The sequence below is a fragment of the Falco biarmicus genome, chromosome 10, assembly GCF_023638135.1.
Source record: "Falco biarmicus isolate bFalBia1 chromosome 10, bFalBia1.pri, whole genome shotgun sequence".
NCBI lineage: Eukaryota > Metazoa > Chordata > Aves > Falconiformes > Falconidae > Falco > Falco biarmicus.
In genome coordinates, this window is record NC_079297.1 from 36,152,939 (window position 1) to 36,162,285 (window position 9,347).

At 50.6% G+C, this 9,347-nt stretch overlaps 1 protein-coding gene across 3 annotated transcripts in view; it reads left to right on the forward strand.

The window, feature by feature from the left end:
- Positions 1-8,738, forward strand: part of LSP1 (lymphocyte specific protein 1) — a 50,995-nt gene extending 42,257 nt beyond the window's left edge. For all 3 annotated transcript variants that reach the window (XM_056353929.1, XM_056353931.1, XM_056353930.1), the window contains exon 11: positions 7,385-8,738. The gene's annotated coding sequence lies outside the window, so the exon portion shown is untranslated. The remainder of the gene's footprint in view (positions 1-7,384) is intronic.
- Positions 8,739-9,347: the final 609 nt, after the last annotated feature.

Sequence of the window (9,347 nt, forward strand, 5' to 3'; positions counted from 1 at the left end):
TGTGTGGTAAGGTTGTCTTTATCTGCGTCAGGCATTCTACGTGTTTTACACTGCGTTCTCTCTGACTTTTGATTTTGTGTTGCTGTGTGCTACAGTCTTCTCTTGCAGCACGTTGAATTCTTCTGCAGAGGCTTACCTGGGATCCACTTGTGATTACTGGTGCGTTTCCAACCTCCCTCTGTTCAACTTTTTCTTGGGAAGCTGGGAGGTCAGAGATATCCAAACTTTAGGTACTTGGTTATTCTTCCTTCTTGTTTTCTAATTTTTATTCCTTGGCATAGGGAAGGTGTTATAAAACAAAGGGGATAAGAACAGCAAAGTGAAAAGTTCAGTAAGGGTTTGATGGTAACTGAGCTGCTCTTATAGCATCATTGCAAAATTGGAAGACTTCAGAAAAGCAAAAGGGGCTCTTGATTTTGTTTCTAAGTCTGTTCACAGTTTGGCTATGGAAATTTTGGTCAGGTCCATATCCTCTGCACACAAACAGTATGAAAAGGGCTGTGTATTGAGTTTCCTGTTTGGACTAAACACGGCAATCCTATGTTAGCTGTGTAGGAACATCTCAGCATATGACAAAGTCCCTTGTGAAACAGAAATAGCTGATCTCCAGCTTTCATGCTTATAAGCCCGCTGGCGATGGAGGTGCAAAGGGTGGCTGTAATGCTGGAGAGCAGAGCTGTCTCTGTGGATGGACGGAGTTGGGGGGTTTAAGTACCCTTTTTTCAGGACACCAGGCACCAGTAAGTATGCAACTATCGTGATGTTCCCCCTGAAAATGAGACTACATGCAGTTAGCAGACAGCCCCCCCCCCCCCCCCCCGAGAAAAAAAGCACCTTGTTTAAAGACAGAGTTGTCGACCCACATGCTGATGCACGCTCTGGCTGTACTGGAAGCATGGTAAAATACACAACACAACTTGACTGCCGCAACAGAGTTAGTCTTCTGTGCGCTACGATTTAGTAGACTGACCAAGGAGGGCATCAAATGATGGTGCCTGGTTTTTTAGGCAGGGGAACTGCTGTGTGAGAGCAGGATGGATATCTTGTGCTGTGCCTTGGGTGGCAGGATGAGCTTCCACCTCGTTCGCAGTGAGTGAGTGTGGGGTGCACTTTCAGTGGAGAAGCTAAAGAGATGACGTGAGGTGATGTGTGTTCTCTTTGAGTTCAGTTTCTAAGATTCCTTAGAGGAGATGTGGAGCAACCCAGATTCCTTCGTGTCTCATCTACAACTGCTTCTGTTTCTAGGATTTATCTTGGTCTTAAACACAACAAAATAAACTGATATTCCATCCTCCTCCTCTAAACTGGGCTTTTTCTACCCAGAATTTGTCTTCACCGTGTCCCTCCCCTCTCTTCCCCCTGTTACTGCAGATGGCGTGGCTTGTTGGCTCTTCTTAAAACAAGTGCATGTTTCTTTTCCTGGCTCGTGACCTGTGGATGTGGTGTATTAACACGTTTAAGCTTATATACGTATGGAGAGTAACTCTTAAAGCCACAGCATGAGGCTGCTGGCTTGGAGAGGTTTTATTTAATTTTATTTTTTCCTTACGCTAGGCTCTGATAGGCAGTAAACCTAGTCATAGGTATTCGCTTGTTTGATGCCCTGTAGGAACCTCCAGAGGTGAGGGTCTGGTGGAGCAGCCTGGCTTCAGTTGACTGACCATCCCGATGCCATTCTGTTAAAGCTCTTGCTGTGCTCCTCAGCCACTTTGGGTCTAAACCGGCTCACCTCAAAGGCGGTGGTGATCTTTGTCATGGGTTTGGCAGCCAGTTCCTTCAGTTTCCGGGCATCGAAGCGTGGCTTATGTAGGAGGATGGGTAAGCGGCGGGGAAGAAAGATGCTTTCTTCTTTCCGTGGCTGTTTTTCTTCTGCTCGCTGCTGCTTCTCCTTGTTGACTGTCATCTGGTATAAAATAGCATCCCACATCCTTGTTGCCCTCGATTTAAATGGCCTGTGGTCTTGACTGATGATTGCTTGAGAGTTGTCCTTCTCTTGGCTTCCTTCCTCCTGTCCCAGCTTTTCCATCTTGGGCTCTGGGAAGTTGGATGCTTCTGGCTGCACCATCAAGTGCTTCTTGAGGCGATGCCAGCCACTGGCATTGGCTCCAGGAGGTCTTGCTGCTTCTGCTGCTGATGGTGCTGGCTCAGCTTTGAGAGGGGGGCTGGCATTTGGTAAGCTGGGGGTCAGCTGCGGTTGAGTTAAATGTTCTGTGTTGGTGTCCGTGGAGGTGGCCTCGGTGCTGTCAACTTGTGCAGGGCTTGCTGTGGCTGGATGTGCTTGCCTCCAGGGAGGGCTGGGTGTCCATGGTTTTAGGATGTCACCATCTTGCTTGGGTAATTCAGGAGCACTCTCTGATTCAGATATTTCAGTGTAGTTTCCATGGGTTGCAGGCTTATCGGTGTGGGTATCGGAGGTGCTGGGCTTGGGTGAAGGGGCTCTGATGGGCTCCCCAGTAGGAGCAGGTATGGGAGCTTGATCAGGAGGCTCTGCCTCTGCAGCAGAAAGGAGGGGAGGCTCCAGGGTGGGAGCTGTGGCCTTGCTGTCATCGAGCGGGGCGGGTATCTGCCCTGGAGATGGTTCAGAGTGGCTTGTTTCAGGTGCCGGAGAAGAAGGCCTTTTGTCTTCATGGCTGGTGGTGGTTGTTTCTTGGGTCTGATTTGATGTGGGTGTCTTAGCCCTGGGTGGCTTGACACTGTGGAAATACGTGTGCACCTTGCTGACGTAGGTAACCTCTGGTGCTCGCTCTTTACTGGGTGTACTGGAAGGAGGAGGCTGGGGGAAAACAGCTATTGAAGGGTCACATGGAGTGGGAGGGTGGGTGTCCATGCCTTCAGGTTTCTGTGGAATCTCAGGAGCTCCTGGCTTGTGTAGCAGGGGCATGGCCGGGGAGGTTGTGAGTATGAGGTGTTCGGCAATGCGCCTCTGCTCGGTGACCTTCAGCGTGAAAGGCTTGCTCTTTCGGAAAGGGGAGGGGATGCGGTGGGTGATGGGCTTGATGGAGAGGTGGGATGGAAGGCTGGCGGAGGGGGGGGGCTGTGGTTTTGGGGGGCTCTTCTGGGGGAGTGCTTTCATTGTGCTCTAGGTCAGAGCTGGCCTCGTTCACGGGCGAGAGGCAGGACCGAAAGGGCTTGGCTTGCTCTGAAGCTAGGATGGCGTTCTTCTTGGCTGCCTTCTTCAGCAGCCGCTGGAGCCGCAGGTTGTCCTTCCCAGGCTTTGGTAGGGTGGGAGGGGGAGAAAGGTGGTGGTGGATGGGAGCAGGCTGGATGGAGGATGATACTGTTATGAGCATTGTCATCTCCTGGAAGAAAACACAAAGCTTAGAGTTGGTGTGGGCTTAGCCCTGGGCTAGATTCCGAAATATGCACACATAAGGCCCCCTCTCCATCTCTCCAAAAGCCATAGAGATGGAGTCAGTATTGTGGGAGAAGTGCATTGGTCTTGGTTTTCTTAGTCTCCCAGGATAGCCTCAGAGGGTCGTGAGGGTGGTGTAGCAAGGTGAGAGATGTACTGGGAGGATGCTGTATTGCCAGACCTGGAGCTCTCCTGCTCCTGGCGTTAGCACAAAATCCGGTGAGAGTTCCTTGGGACCCCAGGTGTCCGTGTCTTGGCAAGTCCTAGCGGGATTTGAAAGGAGATGTCAAGAGAAACAGAGGAGGTTTGAAATTTTGAAGCTTTGAAACATTCTCCAGAGGCACAAATCGGGAATGTTTCATGGCTTTCCAAATTCCAGTTATTAATACTCTGATACGATGTAATGTACAACAAAACAGCCATGAACTCCGTGTGTCATTTGAGTCAGTCAGCACTGGTCTGGACTGATTTCAGCAGTGTAAAGACGTCCCTGTGAAATGCTGGACTTTTCATTTAAAGTTATTTATCTGGTGGGAAAGTGCTTTGTCACAACACTAACCCTGACTGGTTTTTGCTGCGTAAAGCACAGCAGCAACCTTCTCCTTCTGCAGTCAATCTCAGATTGACTAGTAAATCAATTTAAGACTAGTTTTCTCTTTCCCTTGGGGAGCATTGCTGCTGTCCTGCCTCTGTCACTCCTCCTTCAGTGCAACAGAAGTGGGTCGTGCTCTGCTGGGCCAGGTCTTATCCCCAGTGGCAACTGCAGCTGGACTTGCTTTGGCCAACACTGTGCTGCTCCTGGGGGGATGCACAGCGGCTTCTCCTGCTCTGTCACTAACTCACCACCATCTCCTTTCTAGTGAGCACTGGTTAGATTTCCTGCACGGTGGCGCTAAGGTTCTGTGCTGGGGATAGAAAGATAAAACTAGTCTCAGTTCATCCCTTTTTCTCTTCCTGAGCTGAGGCTGAGGAGCACCAAACTTAGCCTCTGACCTGCAATGACTCTTTGGCAGCCCCCAGAAAGAAGTCTGACTGTCCTGGCTCTCAGCACAGAGCTGCTGTGTTTTGCTATGGAAGGAGGAAAAGCTATAAATCGCTGCGCTGCTTAACCCCCGTGCTGGATGCAGCTGAGCATCCTGGAATGAGTACGAGGAGGTGGGGTGGTCAGGGTTGCCCAGTGGGGCTATTGCACGTGCTCTGCTGAGTTCCTCATGGCTCCCTGCTCTGGTTAGTGTGGGTATGTAGCATGATACCCGCTATGTGGGAGCGCTATCCAGAATAAAACTCTCAGAAGCGCAGAACGGCGATTTGTGGTTGAGTTTCTGGTGCTGCCTTTGGGCTTGCGGTGCTGCGGTCAGCACAGGGCTGGGAAGCTGATCTGGGCTGCAAGCAGGTGGTGTATCTGCCAAAACTGGCTGTGGGTGGTGGGAAGAAGGATGGCTTTTTAAAAAACAATAGTTGAAAAATAAAATTATAAAAAAATCACAACAGCAAATGAAAGCACTGAAGAGAGGTGGCATGCGGGGCACAAAGCCTTCAAGGTCAAGCCCTCGCCGTGGTGGAGGAGAAGTCCTCCGGAGCAGAGCCTGCAGTGGGCAGGGTCTGGGCATGTCCAGTAAGCAGTGCGCTACTGCCAGCAGACTTCCTCAGCGCAGGACAGACACAGACCTGTTGGAGCAGGTCCAGAGGAGGGCACGGAGATGCTCAGAGGGCTGGAGCACCTCTGCTGTGAGGATGGGCTGAGGGAGTTGGGGCTGTTCAACCTGGAGAAGAGAAGGCTCCAGCGAGACCTTACTGTGGCCTTTCGATACTTAAAGGGGGCTTATAAGAAATGGGATAGACTTTTTAGCAGGCCTGTAGTGAGTTTTAAACTAAAAGAGGGTAGATTCAGATGAGATACAAGGAAGAAAATTTTTACGAGGGTGGTGAAACACTGGCAGAGGTTGCCCAGAGAGGCTGTAGATGCCCCATCCCTGGAAACATCCAAGGCCAGGCTGGATGCGGCTCTGAGCAACCTGGTTTAGTTGAAGATGTCCCTGCTCGTTGCAAGGGCTTGGAGTAGAGGACGTTTAAAGGTCCCTTCTGACTCGAACCATTCTATGATTTGATGATTTATTTCAGCTGCAGGCATGAGAAACCTCTTGCTATTTTGGCAAGGGGGCTTGGAGGGGATTTGTGCCAGCTGGGGGTGACAACTGTTGGGCATTCCCAGTGGCTTATCAGCCTCATGCCTTAGGCAAAAGCCTGGGATTAGGACTTGCTCTGTTCCAAGAGCTACTCTTAGAAACAAGTCTGAAAAAAGGCTGAGAGCCCATTCCTTCATCATATACCTGCTCTCTTCCCCAGCCTTGTGGGATATTCTAGATTATTCTTGGTCCGAAAGCCAAAATGCCTCAGTTGGAGAAGTGCATGCTTGCTGTTGTGCAACACTACTCTGATTCTGTTTGTACAGGATTTAGTGATTGCTTGTGTGATTCTTACCTGCTGCAAGGTGAGCTAATACATGCATCTGATGTTAGGGTTGATTATGGAATGATTTCATCTGCTGCTGTTTACTGTGGTCCCATGGCCAGCCTGTACTACCAGATAAGCTGTGGTCTAGCAGCACTGATAAACCAGAATTATAAAGGTTGACCTGCTTCAGGCCAGTGCTGGGAATACTGAAGAGGCAGAGCAGTGAACTTCCCAACTACTCTTTATTCTCCTTGTCCCACGGACTGCTGCCCCCCAGGAAAACGCAGCTTCCCAGAGGGGTCAGAGCAGGATCCTGCCTGGGACTTGCTGCGAACTGACAGGTGCCACCGAGGAGGGCGTGGGGGGTTCCTGCATGGGAAGTTCAGACAGAATCTGCATGCACCAGGAAAACTTTCCCTTTGTTCCTGAACTTAGGGGCTGTTTTGTGCCCTATACCCTCAAGATTTGTGGTCTCCTGCAATAGTCTGTGCTCTTAAAAGTCACTCTTGCTGCTATCTCAGCACCCCATCTGACTTGAAACCTGCTGTGCTGTGGGTCTTGGAGACCGCGTGGGTGGTAAGTCCCGTGGCATGCGACTGTGCCAGAGTCTGTGTGTTTGCCTAGTGAGGCAGAGAGATGCTAAGAGACAGCAAAAGGAAACCAGCTGTTAACTTGTTTGCCTTCCCCGTCATGCTTGCCTTTCATGTTTCCTTCAGAGCTTTGTGTGTATGCAGGAGAAGTTCTGCAACAAGCAAGTTTTGTGAGAGTCTTCTCCCTTACCGCGTAATGCAGCAAAAGCAAAGGGGCAGATGGACTTGCTGTATTGCCAGCAGAAAGGCTGAAAAACCCAGGGGCTGTAGGGAGAACACTGCCTGAGAAACTTGGGTGGGGTTGCTGTAAGCTGGAAGGAAACTGAGCTAGAAGCTGAGACAAGAGGCTTTCAGAGGGTTAAGTTTCCCTGCTGCTGGTTCAGCGCCCATGGGTGGAGGGGAGGTCATGACCTCTCGGACCCCCCAACTGTTCTCCTGAGCTCTGCTCTGTCTGCAATCAACCCCAAACCAGGAATGGCTGGAGAGTGTCAGCATGGAGGAGTCATTTATCGCATGATGGAAAAGTCATCTGCGTGCTGGAGTCCCTCGGCTGCACCAGCTGTCGCGCGTGGAGCAGATGGAGAACGGCAGGAACCCAATACCGCCGCAGATGGTCCCGAGCGGAGAGCTGCGGCTGCCGGGGGCTGCAGGAACGCTCGCCGCTTTAGTGACTTTCTCAGGCTTGGAAGGAAACCTGCTGATCCCCTCGGAGGAGGTGGCGGGGCAGGAGCACATCATCCTTCCCTCTGCTTGGGCAGCTGTGACCTCTGCCGGGCGCGCAGCCCTCGGCCTCGGCTCTGCCGGGGGCACGTTGCACGGTGGTGTCCTGCAGTGCCGGAGCTTTGTTGGCTGGTCCACAGGGCTTTGTGGAAATGGGTGGGAGAAAACCACCCGTAATTGCTAGATAAGATGCAGCCTGAGCGGCCCAGGGTGTCGCTCATGGCAGCCCAAATGGTAGGCGTAAACTTGTTGTTTTCTTCTCTTGCAGCTGAGCTTGGTCCTGGCTCGATGCAAACCTCAATGCCACTATTTCCTCTGCTCCACAGAAGATAATTGAAGGATGTTTCTCTTCTCCTGCCTGATGTCAGTCTGCTTTGGTACAGCCTGACTCCTCTCGAGGTGTGAGCAATACCCCGCTGCCTCCGGATGGATGAAAGGAACTAATCAGCTGGCAAAACCCACCCCTGTTTTAACCTTTTCTGTGACTCTCTGGCTTTTTTTTTTTTTTAATATGGCTCTGCTATGGAGATGGGAGGCTGTGGGTCTGTTCCCTCTCTTCTTTCTCAAGTGTGGGAAGAGAGGGGTCTGCCGCCCTGCTGAGCTGGCAGGGCTTTTGCTACGTGATGAAGAACTTCACCCAGTGACCAAAAGCCACAACAGTAGTGGGAGAGAGTGGGCTCAACAGACACCCGCTAAAAGAACCCGTGTTTGAAAGGAGGGCCACGGGCAGATCCTGAGCATGAGGAGGCTGCAAGGGCCACTTGTCACCCTGTTGGTGCCAGCTGTGGGTAGAGTCTTCCCCTGTTTACAGTGCAGCCTCTGTCCCTCTTTGAGGGGCTTCCATCTGCTGTCTCTGTGTACATCAAATCACATTCAGCTTACTCCCGTTCAGGGGTGTTTTTTTCTGTAGTTCCCAGATCATCCTTTAATCACAGTCATATACCTGTGCCAAAATGTTCCTGCCACTTCTCTGTCTTAGCAGCATTAGCAGCTTTGTGTCAGGCAGCTGCTGCCCTCCTCTCCCTGTCTAACATGGAATGCAGGTCTCCTTTCCCAGGGGAGGAGTGCTGACCGCTGCTGGTATCTCCCCCTTCTGGGAAAGGGATTTGCTCCAATGCTGGTGACCGAAACACTTCGGAGCGTCAGAGGTGGTGGGCGTGCTGATACCCTGCCTGCTGTGCTCCTGGAGGTGGGCAGGGTCTCTGGGTTATTAATTAATCTAGGATATTAAGGCTGCTGCTCTTAAGCTGGAAGCTGCCTTGGTGAAAGGGCATCCTAGTGAGCTGTTTGGGGAGGTCAGCGCTTGCTGTGAACATGGGAAACTGAGCCCCAAAGAATGGCACTCTGGCCTTGGGCCTGAGGTCTGGAACTCAGCTCCCAGGGCTGTTTCTGAACTCTCCCACATCTTCATGATGTTAGCCTGCCCCCCATCCCCTCTTTAAAGTCTTACTCCTACCCTCTTCCCATGTCAGCATAATTTTGCAGCTAGTTTCTGCTCTCCTGGAGGGGGGGCAGTTTTTCTTTCCTCTTGCATCAGTGTGCTTTCTGCTTAAATTTACTGCGACCTGGATATTTTTTTTTTTTTGGTAAGCATTTAATAAAATTTGAGGAAGATGTTGTAACACTGGCAACTCTGAGGATTTTGTTGATGTGGGAGTTCCTGCAGCAAAGCTGTTTTCCAAGACCTTGCAACTCTCTGCTTGAGCAGTAAGAGGAGGACAAGAAACATCAGGCTGAGTGACAAGAAAAAAAAGTTTGACATATACAGGAAAAAAGCTTTTTGTGTGCCTGCCCCATTTAGGAGATCCTTGTCATCTTGCTGCATTCTTTGTTGTTACTGAGGGTAACTGACTGTAAAATGGAGTGAGCAGTGTTTGGGTGAGAGAGCGAGCAGCATGCAGAAGGCTTCCTATGGAGTGATCAGCTAGGAGAGGCACAGAGCTAGCTTCCCCAACTAATAGACCTGAGCAAGGTCACAGCTTCCACCAAAATCACTGGTGATGTCAGCTATATATATATATATATATAAAATAATCTATAGCTTACTTATACAGCTTAGAAGAGTCAATGTAGCTGTCTGTGTAGGAGCCCAGCGTTCTAATGAACTGACTACCCTACCTGGAACCACCTAATGAAAAACGTTTTTATGGAGGTGACCTTTCAAGCCGTAACGTTTCTGTGCTGTAGAGACAGCAAATGGTTTGTGCTATCCTTACCTATGCTTTCCTGAA